Source organism: Lacerta agilis, chromosome 3 (assembly GCF_009819535.1).
Source record: "Lacerta agilis isolate rLacAgi1 chromosome 3, rLacAgi1.pri, whole genome shotgun sequence".
Classification (NCBI taxonomy): Eukaryota; Metazoa; Chordata; class Lepidosauria; order Squamata; family Lacertidae; genus Lacerta; species Lacerta agilis.
The window spans coordinates 896,126-911,873 of record NC_046314.1 but is presented as its reverse complement, the minus strand read 5'-3'; the positions used below and the strand labels follow the sequence as shown (position 1 = coordinate 911,873).

The window sequence follows — 15,748 nt, the reverse complement described above, 5'->3', positions numbered from 1 at the left end:
AGAGGGACAGGATCAGCCTGCAGACCAGCAGGTCAAGGAGAGAGAGAGAGAGAGAGAGAGAGAGAGAGAGAGAGAGAGAGAGAGGTGTTTAGAAGAGAGATTTCTTACTCTCTTGTAGCTGAGATAAGCACAATGGTGATTGCTCCAAGCACATGAAAACTTGGGTAGATTTGTTCCCCACAAAAATGCTTCGGCTAGGCTAGAATAAATTGCAGGTGCTCAGCTTTGCAAATAAGTGAATGTTTTACTGAAAGTGTTTCTAGAATTAACAGCAAACAAGTCTCCATCTGTTAGTAGTAAAATGAAGATGAAAAAGGTTCCAAATGACCACTATTATCTAGTATTATCTGGCGAAGGCAGTTGGGAGTTTGGTGGGTATCCCAGACTTCACAATCCATACTACCTAAAATTAAGAGATTATTTTAAAGCATTTTAAAGCATTTACATTCTTGGACAGTGGATTTTCAATGGCAACAATAAAATTACTTAGAGTACACAAGGACATGTCTGTCTTCATTCTCTTTTTCAATTCTGCCCCCTGAGTTTATCTTATCAGCAAAAGTAGGCCTTCTTCATCCTCTTTAACCATCAATAAACTAAAAATACCCGACATGATGAACATCATTAGCTCAGGCACTTGCATTAATTAACTACATTTGCAGAGTTTCTGTTTCTTTTATGGACACCAGATAACAGGAAAATTTTGTACTGTAGACTGCATGAGGAAAAGAAATCACATCTCAGTAAATCATCAGTGTTGCTTGTCGCTGCTAAAGGGAGGATCTTCCGGGCTATGCAAAATCCTCACCTTTTCAATTTGGTCCATGGAAATCTATGTGTTGTTTTGGTTATGTCTCTAAACACGTAACCTCTGGCTTGAAAGGTGACAAGATCTGTGAAATGTTGCCTCCTGAAAATAAAAATAAGTCAAAAATAGATGATTCATTCAAACATGATTTGCATGATCCTTCCAATAATTATTGAATTTGACGTAGTAAAACTGCATCAATTTTTGCAAATGAACAGAAGCTAGCAGCAAAAGAGAATACCAGTATTTATATGTGGAATTTCCCTTGCTAGATGTACACCCCCCACCGCAGTCACAGGCGAAATCCAGGACTGAAACAGAATCCCCAGCATCTCTCCCTGCCTCTTGTTCTCTCATAGGCTCCTCAGTGCTCTCACTGGGCAGGTCCCCAAGGGGATGGGCTGCTCCAGATGGAGAAAGAGCTCCAAGCATGTGTTAAAACGCCAGACTCTCAAGCCACAGCATGCGGGAAGCGGGGAAGGCAGATAGGATGGGGCAGCGAGCCCGTGGGGAGCAGCGCATCCTGCGAGGCTATGAGGAAGCCCTTTCCTGTTCTTTGACTACCACTTGCCACATCTCCGCTGAAAAGACCACAATTCGGCATAGACAGTAGTCAAGGAATTACTTCTGATCTGGAAACCAAGAGCAGAGCTTGGAGGGATGTACTGTGCAAAACTCAAGACACAGGTATTTCCAAATTCTTCTCTAACTTTTAAGAATGTTTTTGCTCAAGGGTTCTGCAATTGTGTGTGTGTGAGAGAGAGAAATTTGAGGTCATTTTAAGAATAACTTTTGTTGTGTTGGGTAATGCTTTGCTCCGCAAGAGAATACATAGTGGGGGGCGGGGGCGGGTTGTACAGCTGCAATCTGTACAATACAGTGTGTCACATCTTCAGAGCTGCAAATCCAAATAGAAAGCTTGCTGAGGAATCCTTGGCTTTTATTAATGCTCCTTTAGGCTTGCACAATGGAATCGGTGTTCCCCATTTACAAAGTTTGGGCATCATCCCATCAAATTTAGTTCCCATTGTTTTCAAGGAAATGTGATTTCAGTAAATGAGATTTAAGAAACTTGCATGGCACCTTTAAAACAGGAGACTGAGATTAAAATTGATTGGCTTATTTCAAATAAAGATAATGTACTAATAGGGGGTTCAGATTATTGCAGCTATCATGTCTACAATCTTTTACGGGCCAATGCGCTATATTTATTTAAAGTACAAAAGATTTGGATTACAACAGCATTACGTAATAACAACTGCACTTTTAGGGGTTTTCAAATGGCTTTAACTGAAAACCAGTTATCCATTTTACCTGTTGAAGAGCTTTGCATACTCCCAGCAGATGATGATGGTGCAAAAAAGGTCATATTTTGTGCCTCTCTTTCAATTTTAAATGTTATTTTGTTGATCTCTCAGAAAAGGTAAGAATTCCAGGTGAAGATCCACAGTACAATCGGAATGCTTGCAGCAGCATTTCAAGTTAATAAGAGCTACTCTGGTATTCCCTTCTTTTCCTTTTCAGGCAATAATTTAGCCATGAGGCAACTTGAATAATATATGACAATAAAGAAAGTAAAGGAGGTGCTTTAGTTTAGTTTATAAGCCTTCAGTGTGAGGGTTGTGACCATTCAGTTGTGTCTAATTCTGGGATGGAGCCTATTCATGTCACAACCACTATTTTTCTTTGTCTTTTTACACTTTAACAGGAGAAAGAGAGAGAATGAAAAAGGCAAACATGCATGACTAAAATATAAAAATTCCTGTATTTGGTGATGGGAGTTAAATGGGAACAGCAAGTCTGGAAAGGTTGATGAAGGCTGTCTTATTAGACACTGACAGCAATCTAGCACTGTGGTCCTCAACTCAGCTCTTCCAAAGTTGTCCAATATGACTGTAAAACCACCCAAATCCTGTGGGATGGAATTCATAAAATCATTACTTAAATCGCAGGGCTTAATTGTTTTGAGTGAAAGGGAGTCCAAGGCTGGCCATCCACCCATTGAGTCCACTCCTTTCTCTCTCACCTTTTCTCCGTATTGCATTCAAATATAAATCCATCCTGTCACTCTTTCTTGCTTGACCCACAGAAACCAGCAGAATCTGCCATTTGTTTGCTAGATACTGTATAAGAAAAGGTAACAAACAAACAAACAAACAAACAAACAAACTCTAAACCTCCAGAGGTGGTACAGGCATTTACCTTCTGCAGTCACGATATATTTGTAAAATACTACACCGAAGCTTTTCACCATGCTTCCTCCCTTGCCCAACTTGGAATGTGATATTAAATATCTTTAATACAGCAGGACAGCTAGATGCAGGGCAGAGTGTCAGGAAAGTTATTTGCAATGCTTCCTTGGCTCAGATCCCCCGCTGTCACCTTTCCTTTCCCTCCGTTCTGCTTGTTGAGTCTTCTCCTCCACCACAGAAAGCTCTTCAGGACAGGGACTTAGTGCTTTGTTGTTGCCTACGTTGCCCTTTCAAGTTCCTCAGGCAAATAAGGACACAGCTCAAAAGGGTGTACTGTGTTTTCAAAGAAAACTCAACAAAACCAATCTGAGTGTAAAATAAAGATTTCTAAAATACTTGCTTGCATGTAAGCCTCCTAATACGGCCAGGTAGTTGCATCTGTATAATAAAATCCATGGCTTCACTATTATAATTAATAATTATTTGATTATACCTTTGAGCTGGTGCTTCTCATGTTTTACCATCAACTTTAAGGGTCTGCCTGCCTCCACCCAAGTTGGAATATAGTTTCAGAGGAAGAACTATGAACCTATTTATTAAATGATTGAACATATAGACTAAAATCTGCTGGAAAGTTTTTTTTAATATCTCTGTATGGAAACCCTTGGTAAGTAGCAGAGAGAAGATTTCCTGGTGGGAAGCCACCACTTCCAGCCAGGGTGGAAGTCAAGCAGTCTTTTTTCCCCATTCTGTTTCAGTGTATCACTTAAAAAATAATAATCGCTCCTATTGAAGTGAATGGGAAGAAAAGCCATTTCAGGTCTTGCAACAGCCATGACTAACTAAGACCTGTTATTTTCAATAGGTCTACTCTGAGTAGTACTTAGATTCAATTTCTTGCCCTCCCTTCGCCGTAAGGTCCCAGGATAGGTTACAGCAATATAAAATGTTAAAATTTGTTGGCTGCAGTCCTTATACCTTTGGGCAGCTGTAGAATTGCACCCTAAATAAAAAAAGAAGATCTTTGATGGTGTTTCAGGGATTCCTTCCTCTTGACACTCTCAAGGAATGTGGGCTGAGGCTCAACCTTTAGCCATCTGTCCTCAAACAAGTCCTCCATTCCGGTTCCAGTTAAGCCCCACGGAAGGCTTTCCAGAAGCCTAATGGTGTCCTGGGAGGGATGTCTGAGGTGTGGTAACCACAGCGCACAGGCAGGGAGGGTCATCCTTCTGCTTGCAGCTGTAGCTCTCAGTATTATTGCTACTATTAATTATTAGGCTTGTTCACCCTGCTGACCATTCCCCTGCCCAGCACATGAATAATTATAAGAATAAATTTTGCGTTAAAATTGTTATGTGGTTACATCTTGTAAGTACCAGACCATTAGCAGGGCAGGGCTTAGCATGCCTACTAAGAAGCAAGCCTCCACATCAGTGACACTTATACCCATGTAAGTGTGCATAGAAGGGCACTGTTGGTGCAGCCAACACCATTTGATCAGTTTTAATCAAACACCAAATCAGAGATGGTCATTTCACATAAAAAACTTCCATCAAATAGGAATAAGGTTTTGGTATTTCCCCATTTTTATAAACGAAAATATTTCTAGATTTGGAGCATTGTACCAGGTTTGCTTCATTAATATTATTCTACTTCTCAGGTACTAATTTCTATTTGACTGAAATGGACTCAAAACAAAATATCTCATCTGAAGATGGCTCTCTTCCTCCCTATGAGCAACATGAAGACCCCTTTGAATCAAAACTCTCAAAAGAAGCTGACATAGTTGCTGGAATTTATTTATTAATAATTGGTAAGATTCCCAAATAATTCCCGTGAATATACCGTATAGTGCTATCTCTGGGTGTCTGCAAAGGAACGAGATACATCTAAGTAACAACCATGAAAATAAAGTGTGAGTGGATAATATTAGTTTTTATTTCCATTGCATCCTAATCCGATGGGGGAACCCCCCTTTATCCTCCCTTTGGCAGCTTCATAGCCATTTTCCTGTTATTAGATGGTCATGGTGATTCCAAAATGTATTGCGAATGGAAACTTCATAAGCCATTCATCTGTTAAAATTTGGCCTCAAGGTGGCTCACATTGTGTAAAATCAACAGCAATAAATATAACAGAACACATATTGGGGGGAATTACAAATAATCATAGCAGGTGGAATCCACCATTGGGGGGAGGGACCTCTGCTTGTGCAGCAAAGCTTTGCCTGCTTTTCCTCTCCCTACAGCCCCCTTTGCCTCTCCAAAATCTGCCCTAGAGCATCTGCCCAACCCTCTGGAGCAGATTTTGGGCTGCACAGGGGGGATGCAGGGGGAAGAAGAGGAAAATGAAACCTTGTCATGCAAGCCAAAGTCTGCCATCTAGTCCAACCCCCTGCAATGCAATCTTGTGTCCAATGTGGGGCTTGAACCCACAACCCTGAGATGAAGAGTCTCCTGCTCTACCGACAGATGCCAGTGGCCTCAGCCCTGCAGTAAGACATGCAAGGGTTTCAACCCTTTGCTCAAATGGGAAAGCCCTGACATTATATTGATCCACAAGAGGCGCCCATGTAAAGGCCTCTCATGAAAACTATGGAAAGGGGCATGTATGGCGGAACAAGTTTATGCTCTTAACACTCCGAGGCTTGAGGGGCTGCCATGTCAGAAGCATGCAAATGCCCCTTTATTGGGCTTCCTGATTTTCCAGAACTTTGAGCACAAGAAGTGAAACGAAGAGGAAGGAATCGGGAGAGCCTCGGCGCTAAAAAGAGAGAGGGCTATATCTCAGCCGCAGGACGCTCCAAGACATGAGTAGCGCTAAACCCTCCGAAAAATAAGACAGAAGACATTTCAGAGAGCCGAGATGGAAAAATTCTTTATTACAACTTACACTGTGCATAAAGACAAAGGAATGGTGGTGAGAGGGGGAAGGGAAACCGGACGGAACCCCCCTGCAATATCAGACTTAAAAGCAGAAAAACAGAAAATATCCTTACAAATAAAGTATCGGGAGAAAGAAGCGCGGCGTGGAGGGACGGAGCAGGAAAGCAAGGGCTCGCATCGGGATGAACGGCGGAGGCAGCGGTGGCAGAGTCGGGAGTGTGGAGGAGCCTAGGAGGATCAAGGGAGCGAAGGGAAAAGAGTTGGGAAATGGTAGAAGAGAACAATGGCTGGAACAGGGAGAAAGGGAAACCAGCAGCGACAAAAAGTGAAGAAAAATGGCAATGCCAAGAAGCTGAGTCACTCCCTCCTCCTCGCGGCTGGCTGGAAGAAAGGCGAATCGGTTCCCCCCCAGACCAGTGACAAGTTCTTCAAATAATGGCAAAGACAACAGCAGAGAATAGATACAACCAAGATGGCAAGGACACCCAGTGGAGGGACAAGGCAACTGCGCCCCCAAAGATAGAAATTGGGGGGGGGTACCAATACCACCATCCCATCCTTCCCAACAATAGAATCTGCTATTCAGTTCCACAAGACTGTTCAAGTAATCAATTTTATAAGCATTTACTAACCTGAATGAATTCAAAGAGCCTGTTGATTTATATTGATGCTATTTAATGTAATGTAAAAAGCAATTGATTGCATGGGTCTCTCAAGGTTTGTAAAGTGATATAGTTTGATAAAATGATAAATTTGATACATTGGTATTACGCAATTTAACGGATATAAAGGTGCACAAATAGAATTACAGAAAGAAATTAATCCCTTTTTATTTAATTGGGGTGTGATATATTGCTCCTCCAAGTTTGGCCTTGGAGATCAAAATGAAGCAGGGCAAAGGCTAATAGAGTTCTGTCAAGAGAACAAGCTGGTCATCACAAACACTCTTTTCCAACAGCACAAGAGACGACTCTACACATGGACATCACCAGATGGGCAACACCGAAATCAGATTGATTATATTCTCTGCAGCCAAAGATGGAGAAGCTCTATACACTCAGCAAAAACAAGACCTGGAGCTGACTGTGGCTCAGATCATCAGCTTCTTATAGCAAAATTCCAGCTTAAACTGAAGAAAGTAGGAAAAACCACTGGGCCAGTAAGATTAAATCTAAATCAAATTCCTTATGAATACACAGTTGAAGTGAAGAACAGGTTCAAGGATTTAGATTTGGTGGAGAGAGTACCTGAAGAACTGTGGATGGAGGCTCGTAACATTATACAGGAGACAGCAACGAAAACCATCCCAATGAAAAAGAAATGCAAGAAAGCAAAGTGGCTGTCCAATGAGGCCTTCAAATAGCGGGGGAGAGAAGACAAGCAAAATGCGAGGGAGATCGTGAAAGATACAGGAAACTGAATGCAGATTTCCAAAGAATAGCAAGGAGAGACAAGAGGGCCTTTCTAAACGAGCAATGCAAAGAAATAGAGGAAAATAACAGAATGGGAAAAACCAGAGATTTGTTCAAGAAAATTGGAGATATGAAAGGAACATTTCGTACAAAGATTACCACAATTAAGGACAAAAGTGGAAAGGACCTAACAGAAGCAGAAGACATCAAGAAGAGGTGGCAAGAATACACAGAGGAATTATACCAGAAAGATATAGAGGTCTCATACACCCCAGGTAATGTGGTTGCTGAGCCAGACATCCTGGAGAGTGAAGTCAAATGGGCCTTAGAAAGCCTCGCTAACAACAAGGCCAGTGGAAGTGATGGTATTCCAGCTGAACTATTTAAAATTTTAAAAGATGATGCTGTTAAGGTGCTACACTCAATATGCCAGCAAGTTTGGAAAACTCAGCAGTGGCCAGAGGATTGGAGAAGATCAGTCTACATCCCAATCCCAAAGAAGGGCAGTGCCAAAGAATGCTCCAACAACCGCACAATTGCACTCATTTCACACGCTAGCAAGGTTATGCTTAAAATTCTACAAGGCAGGCTTAAGCAGTATGTGGACCGAGAACTCCCAGAAGTGCAAGCTGGATTTCAAAGGGGCAGAGGAACCAGAGACCAAATTGCAAACATGCGCTGGATTATGGAGAAAGCTAGAGAGTTCCAGAAAAACATCTACTTCTGCTTCATTGACTACGCAAAAGCATTTGACTGTGTCGACCACAGCAAACTATGGCAAGTTCTTAAAGAAGTGGGAGTGCCGGATCACCTCATTTGTTCCTGAGAAATCTCTATGTGGGACAAGAAGCTACAGTTAGAACTGGATATGGAACAACTGATTGGTTCAAAATTGGGAAAGGAGTACGACAAGGCTGTATATTGTCTCCCTGCTTATTTAACTTATATGCAGAATTCATCATGCGAAAGGCTGGACTGGATGAATCCCAAACCGGAATTAAGATTGCCAGAAAAAATATCAACAACCTCAGATATGCTGATACTACCTTGATGGCAGAAAGTGAGGAAGAATTAAAGAACCTTTTAATGAGGGTGAAAAAAGAGAGCGCAAAATATGGTCTGAAGCTCAACATCAAAAAAACTAAGATCATGGCCACTGGTCCCATCACCTCCTGGCAAATAGAGGGGGAAGAAATGGAGGCAGTGAGAGATTTCACTTTCTTGGGTTCCATGATCACTGCAGATGGTGACAGCAGTCACGAAATTAGAAGACGCCTGCTTCCTGGGAGAAAAGCAATGACAAACCTAGACAGCATCTCAAAAAGCAAAGACATCACCTTGCCGACAAAGGTCCATATAGTTAAAGCTATGGTTTTCCCAGTAGTAATGTACGGAAGTGAGAGCTGGACCATCAAGAAGGCTGATTGCCGTAGAATTGATGCTTTTGAATTATGGTGCTGGAGGAGACTCTTGAGAGTCCCATGGACTGCAAGAAGATCAAACCTATCCATTCTCACTAGAAGGACAGATCCTGAAGTTGAGGCTCCAGTACTTTGGCCACCTCATGAGAAGAGAAGACTCCCTAGAAAAGACCCTGATGTTGGGAAAGATGGAGGGCACAAGGAGAAGGGGACGACAGAGGATGAGATGGTTGGACAGTGTTCTCGAAGCTACTAACATGAGTCTGACCAAACTGCGAGAGGCAGTGAAGGATAGGCGTGCCTGGCGTGCTCTGGTCCATGGGGTCACGAAGAGTCGGACACGACTGAACGACTGAACAACAACAACAGCAACATATTGCTCCTCGAGTTATCATTGTTAAAGGAAGGATTTGGGATTTAAGATCTAGTAACCCCAAATGGGTGATAGTTAACTGACCAAGTACCACCCAGTTCTCTCTAAAATAAGGAAATACAGATACCGAGGCTCATTTTTAATTCTAATTCTATATATTTTCTTAATCTTTTTTATTTTATTTCATAATATTTGTTGGAAAACTGTAAATAACAATCAAAAGGAGTCAACTAAGACTAGGACAAAGTTTATACTCGTGTGTACAGAGAGACAGTCCAACCCCCTGCCAAGCAGGAAACACCATCAAAGCGTTCCTGACAGATGGCTGTCAAGCCTCTCCTTAAAGTCCTCCAAAGAAGGAGACTCCACCACACTCCTTGGTAGCAAATTCCCCTGCGGAACAGCTCTTACTGTCAGGAAGTTCTTCCTTTTAGGTGGAATCTTCTTTCTTGTAGTTTGAATCCATTGCCCCGTGTCCGCTTCTCTGGAGCAGCAGAAAACAACCTTTCACCCTCCTCTATATGACATCCTATTATATATTTGAACATGGCTATCATATCCCCCCTTAACCTTCTCTTCTCCAGGCTAAACATACCCAGCTCCCTAAGCCGTTCCTCATAAGGCATCGTTTCCAGGCCTTGGACCATGTTGGTTGCCAGGCCCATCTTAGAGGGATCTGCCGCCCTGGCACAGCGATCCCTCGGCGCCCCCAGCCTGCCGCCTCTCCGCCCGCCTCCCTCCCGCGCTGGCCGCCCCTCGGGAGGGGGGGTGGGCGAGCGGGGGATGAGAGGCGTGGCGTTGGAGCGGGCGCCCGCGCTCCGGCGGGCGGACGGGCGCTCGCGCACCGGCGGGGGGGGGGGCTGCAAGCCGGCGGGGGGGCGGGCTGCAAGCCGGTCGCCCTCGCCCCCCAGAGCCCCAGCTAGAGTGCTGGAAGGTCGCGCAAAGCCCCGCGCCGCTTCAGCGCTCCAGCTGGGGCTCCGGGAGGCGAGGGCGGGCGGCTTACAGCCCGCCCGCCCGCCCGCCGGCGCGCGAGTGCCTGCCTGCCCATGGGGGCGGGGCGGGTTGGGGAGGGGGAGCCCGGTATGCCGGCGGGCTCACGGGGGCGCCCCTGGGGTGCCCTGCGCCCTGGCGCGCCGCGCCACCGGCCTCTATGGATGAGACGGCTCTGTTGGTTGCCCTCCTCTGGACACGTTCCAGCTTGTCAGTATCCTTCTTGAACTGTGGTGCCCAGAACTGGACACAGTATTCCAGGTGAGGTCTCACCTCCCGCTTTTCACTACCTGAAGGAGTCTCAAAGCGGCTCACATTCTCCTTTCCCTTCCTCCCCCACAAAAAAACACTCTGTGAGGTGAGTGGGGCTGAGAGACTTCAAAGAAGTGTGACTAGCCCAAGGTCACCCAGCAGCTGCATGTGGAGGAGTGGAGACGCGAACCTGGTTCCCCAGATTACGAGTCTACCACTCTTAACCACTATACCACACAGAAACGGGCGGCATGCAAGCCTTGTACGGCGTACGGTGAGATAACTTGACACATGTACGGTGCTTGGCTGCATCGGAACTCGGAATCCTTCACTTTGGCAGTGAAGGCGGCAGAGCTGTGGTCTCCATGGGGGTGCAGCATAATAGTTGGACCTGCCTGCTGGTTTTACAGGGGCATCACGAGCATCGCCAGTGCGCCCATGCCCACGGGGAAGCCTCTTTTCTCAGGCTGGGATTTGAGAAAGGCTTTGTGCAACATCCCTGCCCTATCCCGGGTCTCCTACCCTTTCTTCCACATCCACCCCACTCCCCACAAACTTTCCTTTCCCCTCCCGCAAAAACACGCCTTTAAACCCCACCCATGAACATGTATGAAGCCGGCAAGCACCCACGCACCCCCTGGAAGTGACGTTCCCCCTTCTCCATCCCCTTGTCCGAAAGTTTGGGAAAGGGATGGGGTTGGGGAATATTCCGCTTCCCCAGGAGCCAGTAAGTCGACTTAACTATATTTAAATAAATGTAGATTGCTGTACCATACTGATGTAATAAAAATAAGTCATCCCCTGAAAATAAGACATACTGTGGTTTTTTTGAGGGGACGGTGTCTTATTTTAGGGGAAACACGGTATAATGGTATCATAAAAGAAGTCATTACATTGATAAATGACCTGCAATGTAAATAATGAACTTAAATGAATCAATGATGATGAGCGCTGGTGGAGGGAAGCACTGGTGGTGGAATGGGGGGGCAGGGGGAGTGCACTGCCCCCAGTACCATTGGGGAGGGTGCACCATCACGGCCACCCCCGATATGCGCCGTGCACCCCCCACTGCGCCACGCCCCCGCAGGCAGCCCACCACGCCCCCACGGGCAGCACGCCATGCCCCTGGGATGCATGCCAGCCCCGCCCCCACCTGCTCTCCGCCCCCGGTGCCGGAGGGAAGTCACGTGGGGGTGTTATTTTATTTTATCTTTTTCTTTTCCTTATTTTTTCCTCCGTATTTATTTTTCTTGCTGATAAGTGTATCTACCTTTTTGTCTTGTCTGCAAATAAATAAATAAATAAATAAATAAATAAATAAATAAATAATAAAAAAGCCAAGACGCCTTTATTATCAGCGACGTCTTTGCCAACACAGCAGGATGGTGCTTGTTTGGAAAAGGGTTTTAGGGCTCACAGCATTGAAACTTGGTTTGCTCCATGTACCCAATATTCATCTGGTCAAGTGGAGATGCAATCCTGAGATGGCATAACAACATCCAACTGAAGGAGGTGTTGCACGGAAGCGATACACATCAACCGATATCTTCCACAGGGAACAGCTCTCAAAATTGTGAAGGCTTTGGGCTATTTGACATCTGACACACACAGCACTGGACACAATAGCGAACCCTTTTCACAGGCAGATTATTTCATTATATCATGGAACATTGGACTGAAATAACTGCACTCTGCCACAGGCCCCATCCTGCTCTCTTGCCAGGGATGGGAGATTGAGGTGGTGATTCAAGCCAGGCCTGCTGGCAGATGCTTGTGGCCTTGATGCCGCTCCCAGGATGCATCTCCAGAGCCTGTGGTCAGAGACTGCTGCTTAAGCGGCAAAGCCACCTTCACGAGACTCCGGGGGCAAGACTGAGACATTATTGAGTGATGAGGAGGAACAGAAATGCCTGATTCTGTGGATGAATTTTTGACACAATGAAAATACAAAACAAAAATGGGTGCTTTTCATTTAAGCAGCCTTTCCGTTAGTGTGAATCTATTTTCCATCAAGGTTTTCTTCTGTGAACAATTTACCTATCATGATGTATAGGAATGAATCCATTGTAGGGTCAAAAAGCTTTACGTCTCATGATTTTATTAATAGTGTTATGAGTTGCAGGGAGCAGGTTAGGCTATATGCCTGAGCCCCCTTTCTAATTCCTCGATCCAGCATGGATTCAGTTGCTGGAATAGCCCAGCCAGCCTGGTAATTGCCTGCTAAGTATGGGTTGGTAAGGAAAGAAAGTGAGTGGCTCTGTGCCAGAGGGCAAATGGGGGGCCCCCTCCACTGTCTGTTAGGAAGACAAAAGGCCAGAGTCCAGCTAGAAGCTGGAGGCAAAAGCAGCAGCCTGGGAAGCCAGAGAGAGAGCCAGGCCTGAATTCTGCTGGGACCCAAGGCTGTGGCTCTGGGAGAAGCAGGGCCTTATTGGGGTGTTAACACTGGGAACCCCTCTATTGTAGGCTCAGGTGCCCCCTCCTTACGTGTGATCGTTTAGCACGCAACCATGTATATGCGCTAAATAAATACAGTCAAACCCGGAAATGGCGAGAGAGAGCTGGAGAGTCCTTGTGGCTCACAAAGAGACCCTTGCTGGAACCTGATGAGGACGTCAGTCCCTGAGGGCTGAGGGAGCCCCAAAGAGACCAGAGGCGCAGCAAGGCTTTGTTTCGGCTGCTCAGCCTCCCTGCCTAACAGCTCACCCTCCAGCCTCCAGCTGCCCCCACAGCTTCAACTCCAGATATTTTGGTCTGGATTGGGGAGAGAAAGCTGGCAAACAGGACAAAAAAAATGGGCATTTAGAGGCTTTTCAGAGGGTGTTCCTCACATGATTTTTGCTTAGGTACTCAGGGGCCCAGCACATAACCCACGTGCAAGTGGAGGAACACCAGTATTTGTAAATAAACCATATATCATACAGACACCACTGTCTGCTGTGTCTCATTGTCCCAAGGGAAACGCGGACCCTGAGTGAAAGCTTGGAACCCTTGGCAGAGCTTCATGCTCCGGCACCGGGAGGTGGGGCGGAGAGCTGGCACATGTCCTGGGGGCATGGCACACTGCCTGCAGGGGTGTGGCACCCAGCGCTGGCGGGGGGCAGTCGCGATGGCACCCTGCCGGGATTGCGCTGCCAGGGGCGGTGCGCTCCCCCCGCACTCCTCTTCCTCCGCCACTGCTTGGAACCCCTGGGATCTCACACAGCTCAGAGGTCGGGGTGGCAGGCAACAAGAGTTTTCCCCTAGTACTGTGACCCGCCTAAGTGCAAATACACATATACTGCTTTCTCACCATGGTTACATTCAAGATCTGAGCCAGTTACAGCTTTTAAGAACATATCTACATTATAGATCTAAAATGGTTTGATAATAGCTCTCTTTACCCAGAGAACCTAGGAAAGTATTGTTCTGTGAAGGAAGGAGGCTCCTTCTCTTTCAGAAATCTATGGTTTTCACACAGGTCTGTAGTGCAACTTCTTCTGCAATGAAGTGGGCTCCTCCTTCCTCAGGGGACTTGAAATTAGTAGCACATCAAAGATGAGATTTCCTCTTTGTCCACACTTGATACAGTGCTACCGGTAATTGTGTGGGTGCAATTTGCGAGGCCTGTTTTTCCAGTGCAAAGAGCTGCCCTGGAGAGGGTGTGAGAGGCACAGTCAGGATCGTAGTGGGTGGGGCAAAAGGGGTTAGTATTTAACTCACACCCTGACATTCCAATGAAAATTACTGCCCCCCATCCCAAGGCACCCCAAGGGGGCTTCCTTTTTGGCGTTCACCCCCCTTGTCTCCAACTGCACAACAGCATTTGCATTTTTAGACATGCCCAGATTGATGTCACTTCTGATGTGGCCTTTGGAGCCCGTACTGTGATGATGGAGAAGCAGCTTCATCTGGTTGCGCCATGGGTGAATCTTGTGGCAAAAGAATGTCAAAGGAACGGCAATGGCTGAGCGAATGTGGGCAGCTGCTTCAGTTATCTCATTCTCCAGCTCTTTTAATCCTAGTCTTGTTCATTTCAAGAATCTTACAGTTCGTTTTCATTCAGGGGCGTACCCAGGATCAAAACTAGGGGGGGGGGGCAAGCCATGGTCGTTCAGGTTGTGACATTTCAGCACGGAAAGGCAAATGAAACCAAAATTTTAGGGAAATTATATATAATTATAGCAGTGCTTTATTACAGTAGTTATTAGAATTATTTGCTTGAATTTTTTTTTTGATTTTTTTTCTAGTTACATGTCTTATACCAGGGGTGGCCAACTCCCAAGAGACTGTGATCTACTTTCAGCAGTGATCTACCCCCGTTTTTTGGGGTCCAGCTCAAAGTTGTTGACCTTTTTGGGGGAAGAGGAATGCCCTGCCCCGTTTTTTTATGTTTTATGGGTTCAGTTCGTTTTTAGATTACTGACCATATTATGTAAACAGCAAACAAAAACAGCTTCAAAAAACAGAAAAAACTTTCCCACCCAAACAGAAAGCCCCCAAATGGCTGAAAAACTCAGTTTCCTAGGATCCTCAGCCATCGCAACTCACCCTGCAAGGGAACTATTTCCAAAGCTCTTTGCAATGATCATCTGGCGCAACACACACACACACACACACACACACACACACAGTGGCCGGCTGCCGGTCGGGCAGAGCTCAATTGTTATTTAGATTTTGGGAGGGGGAGAAAGACCGGTAGTTGAGCTTTTTTAGGAGAGCTTTTTTTTCCTTTTAGGCTGCCGATAACCATTTAATTATTATTATTATTTTGCTTCTAGAGGGGGGCAGCTGCCCCCTCCTGCCCCCCCCTTCGGTACGCCCATGTTTTCATTGCTGAGCTTCAGTGTATGCAGTTGGAGCAGAAATATTTTCAGTTCTGGGGAAAATATTTTGAAGTTTCTTCTGAGTACACTGACACCATTTTTGTTTGATTTTTCATTACAGGGATCATGTCCACTTTAGGCAATGGATATGTCCTTTATATGTCTACACAACGGAAAAAGAAGCTGAGGCCTGCTGAAATAATGACTGTCAATCTAGCAGTGTGTGACCTGGGTATTTCAGGTAATTTAACTTGAGCTGAGCTAAGAATGAAAATATTACCATAGTTCCTGTTCCTATGCACAGGCATGGACTCTACATGGTTTTCACATTCAAATTTCGGTTGGGATCATTTCTGCCTCTGACATTCAAAGGCCCAAACATTTAGCACTTCCACAGGTTACATGGTCTATCATATAAGTAATTAACATTGTTTAATTGATTGCTTAAACACGACAGCTTTGTTTTCTTTTTAGCCTTATATTTAATCATTTATTATTTTAAGAAATATTGAAAAGTGTGTGTGTGTGTGTGTGTGTGTGTGTGTGAGAGAGAGAGAGAGAGAGAGAGAGAGATTCACAAACAGCAGAAATGAGGAATCCTGCAAATTGAGAT

At 45.3% G+C, this 15,748-nt stretch overlaps 1 long non-coding RNA gene across 1 annotated transcript; it reads left to right on the top strand.

Annotated features, from left to right (window-relative positions):
- Positions 1-1,337: 1,337 nt before the first annotated feature.
- LOC117044577 lies at positions 1,338-15,370 on the top strand. The gene is made up of 3 exons (XR_004426298.1): positions 1,338-1,495; positions 4,661-4,813; positions 15,257-15,370. It is a non-coding gene; the product is annotated as an uncharacterized LOC117044577 (long non-coding RNA).
- Positions 15,371-15,748: the final 378 nt, after the last annotated feature.